The sequence below is a fragment of the Chlamydotis macqueenii genome, chromosome 4 (assembly GCF_036417535.1).
Source record: "Chlamydotis macqueenii isolate bChlMac1 chromosome 4, bChlMac1.mat, whole genome shotgun sequence".
In the NCBI taxonomy this organism is placed as follows: Eukaryota; Metazoa; Chordata; class Aves; order Otidiformes; family Otididae; genus Chlamydotis; species Chlamydotis macqueenii.
The window spans coordinates 28,775,098-28,779,288 of record NC_141559.1 but is presented as its reverse complement, the minus strand read 5'-3'; positions in this window follow the sequence as shown (position 1 = coordinate 28,779,288).

The window sequence follows — 4,191 nt, the reverse complement described above, 5'->3', positions numbered from 1 at the left end:
AATCAATCTGCCAGGCCTTCCCATATTTATATTTCAGCCATTGTCCTATATACCAGAGAGGCTTTAACTGCTTGGCTTGCTTAATTCTATTAAGAATTAGAATAGTTAGGTTTGGAAGGGACTTTTAAAGGTCATCTAGTCCAATCCCCCTGCAAGGAGCAGGGCCATCTCCAATCAGATCAGGTAGCTCAGAGCCCCATCCAACCTGGCCTTGAATGTTTCGAGGGATGGGGCATCCACCACCTCTCTGGACAACTTGCTCCAGTATTTCACCACCCTCACTGTAAAATTTTTTTTCTTTATATCCAGTCTGAATCTACCTCATTCTATTTTAAAACCATTACCCCATGTCCTATCACAACAAGCCCTGCTAAAGAGTTTCTCCCTGTCTTATAAGCCCCCTTTAAGTACTGGAAGACTGCTATAAGGTGTCCCTGGAGCCTTCTCTTCTCCAGGCTGAACAGCCCCAACTCGCTCAGCCTGTCCTCATGGGAGAGGTGCTCCAGCCCTCTGATCATCTTTGTGGCCCTCCTCTGGACATGCTCCAACATATCCATGTCCTTCTTATGCTGGAGGTCCAGAGCTGGATGCAGTACTCCAGGTGGGGTCTCATGAGAGTAGAGGAGCAGAATCACCTCCCTCAACCTGCTGGCCATGCTTCTTCTGATGCAGCCCAGGATGTGGTTGGCTTTCTGGGCTGCAAGCACACATTGCTGGCTCATGTTGAGTTTTTCATCCACTGGTATCCCCAAGTCCTTCTCCTCAGGGCTAGTCTCAATCCATTCTCCACCCAGCCTGTATTTGTGTCTGGGATTGCCCTGACCTATGTGCAGGACCTTGCACTTTGCCTTGACTCTAGTTCATATTGGAGTTCTAGTATGTCCAGCATGGCATCACTCAGTGGTGGCATAACTCAATTCAGGCCACGATAATCTCCATTCTGCATTAGATTTTTGCACTGGCCATATGGGACCATTAAAGGGTGAGTGAGTCTTGCGGATCACTCCTTGGCTTTCCAGTTGGCCTTTCAGCTCAGGGATGGGGATCAGGGAGTCGTGCTTGGTGTGATATTGCTGTCGGTCTACAGCGGTGGTAGTGATCAGTAGCTGTTCTTCAACCCTCGGCATCCCTACAACAGAAGGGTCGTCCAAGAGACCAGGCAAGGTAGACAGCTGTTTAATTTCCTCCATCTCCACAGCGGCTATACAAAAATCCCACTGGTACCCTTTTGGGTCCTTGAAATATTCTCTCCCGAGACAGTTTACACCAAGGATGCACAGAGCATCTGGGCCAGTCGCACTGGGGTGCTTTTGCCACTCACTCCCAGCGAGGCTAACTTCAGCTTCCAATATAGTCAACTGTTGGGACCCCCCGTCACTCCAGAAATACAAATGGGTTCTGCTTCTTTATAGCTTGATGGCATTAGGGTACACTGTGTGTCGGTATCTACTAGAGCCTTATACTTCTAGGGGCCTGATGTGCCAGGCCATGGTATCCACACAGTCCAGTAAACTCGGTTGTCCTTCTCCTCTACCTGGCTGCAGGCAGGACCCCTCTAATTCTGACTATAGTACCTGCTATCAATGAATGAGTTCATGTGGGATGCGTCGTAGTTCTGGTCATAGTACCTGCTGTCAGTGAACAGGTTTGGGTGGGACACATGGTAGTTCCGATCATAGCACCTGCTATCAATGAATGGGTTTGGGTGGGATGCATGGGTTAAAATCCCATCCTTGTAACTCACTTCTTGTAAATAGAGATCAGAAGCCATTCTATCCTGTCTGGGGAACTGCCCACTGGAGATCAGAGCAGCAATTTTCAAAGAAGAACTCCCATTTGTGACTGTTTTTCCTTGCAACTCACATACCCTTGCCTCTAGGGTCAAGGTGGGTTTTCCATCCCTCTTGAGCAGAGGAAGATTTCTCCCTCTATTTCAAAATAGAGGGAGACAGATTTAGATTAGACACTAGGAAAATTTTTTTTTAAATGAGGGTTGTAGAGCGCTGGAATTTGTTGCCCAGAGAGGTGGTGGATGCCCCATCCCTGGAAACATTCAAGGCCAGGATGAGGCTCTGAGCAACCTGGTCTAGTCGAAGATGTCCATGCTCCTTGCCAGGGGGGCTGGACTAGATGACCTTTGAAGGTCCCTTCCAACCCTAACCATTCTATGATTCTACGATTTTCTCCTAATAGCTGAGATACTGGTCTGTACAGGTGGGGAGTAGGACCTATCCTCTTTGAGTTGCTGAAACTCCCAGGACAGTTTTTCAAATAGGTTTTTTAATCTTTCAGTCAGTCTTTCCACAGCTGAGATACAGGCCCATAGGAGGGAAGACAGATTGTTCTTGTATTGTCAGAGTTAGTTGGCCACTGCACGCATTGGTGGTACTTCTTCGTCTTTCCAACTTGTTACTGCCAATGAGTCTGCATATGACAATGGTACATTTCAGCCGCCTTGAGAATGGCTGAAATATTTTCGTACATCTCGCAGCTTGTATATCTTTTTGTTTATCTGTCATATAACCCTCACTGAGGGTTAAGGATTGGGTGGTTACCTCTGGTTCTTCCTCCTGCAATGGCCTTGGCTCATTGTCAACCCTGTGATCTGATTTTTTGATGTGTTTCTTCTTCTGTACAGTGGTGACTGATATCAGCACGGGTTGGTTCTTTGGTTCACCTGCAGCTCCACTAGCTGGGGTTGGAGTAGCCACAGTGCCTGTTGCAGGGGTTGATGTAACCACAGTGCCTGTCACCAGGGTTGGTGTAGCCGCAGTACCTGTAGTGGAGGTTAGGGTAGCCGCAGTGCCCATCGCCAAGGTTTGAGTAGCCGCAGTGCCTGTTGTGAAGGTTGGAGTAACTGCATGGCACCCACATCTGCACTAATGTTTTACCCTAAGCGAGACCAAGATGTGAAATACATGCAAGAGACTTGACAATATGAGCGGGGTGACTGAAATACCCCAAGGGTATTCAAAATGCTCAAAAGCTCCTGCGAGTAGCTGGGAGGAGAAGGTGAAAGTAAAGGAAGGCCTTTCCCTCGGTAGAACAGTGTAACTACTGATAGTTCCCACGAGATGGCTCCGAAGTACGGAGGTGAAGCCACCGCTGCAGCTCAGCTCTGCGTGCCGCCCACTGCAATTGAGTACAACTATGAAATCAGTCCGGTTATCTATTATTTTACATTACCATAAGCCTGTGCCACATGGCACAGCAAAGCGATACCTTTAATCCAACACCCAGAGTTGATAAAGTGCATATAAACACTGGCAAACAGCATATACGGCAAGTAGGGTGCTACACGATACAACTCTGAGAACAAATAATACAACACAGTGGCCAAGAACATCATAATGCTTAAAATAAATTTATTTTCAATACACTCTGTTCAAATCTGTCATTATCTCAACCCCTGAGGCCTGATCAGGGGCTCAGACCCTGGACCCTCAGATTAAAAATGTGATGCTCTCCCAGCTGAGCTGGCTGGGCCCCTGTGCTCCACACTGGGTGCCAAAAAGGAATGGTATAACCCCAATCAGCAAAGACATTAAAGTTTTCAATTCTTTCTCGACAAGTAACTGGAATTATTTCATTACACTTTTGCAACAATCATGTCTCTTTACTAGCTTCATTGGTTGCATAGCTATCTAAGCCAAATTCTCCTTTACTACATCAATACATCTTGAAACTCAAGTACAAAATTACACCTGTCTGAACAGGTGATGGCAATTTAGTGGCCTAAATTCTGAACAAATGAAAACTATTTCAAATAGCTTTAAGCGATTGCTCTGTAAAACCTTGAAAACGTGGAAGAACCATCGTGATCTCAGGACGACCACGTGCAGGACACATGCGATGTAACCTCACCTAGCATCCCATAATTTCTGCCCAAACACAGGCTCATCATCTCCAAATGCACTGTCCTAAAAAAACCCACCTGCTAGTTTGAGAGACCTGGCAGCTGCAATGTAAAGCATTTATTGGAGTTTAAGGTCTGCTGGTAATTATGGCATTCTCTAATAACCTAGCATAACACAGAAGGCAAGGGATGATTACATATCCATTGATCATTATTGGCCTTCCCCACCCCATTTTGATGGCCATAGTTTTCCTTCTGTTTAATCATGACCTGAAGTTAAAACAATAGGGTTTGGTGTTTGGTTTTGTTTTGGTTTGGTTTGGTTTTTCATGAGA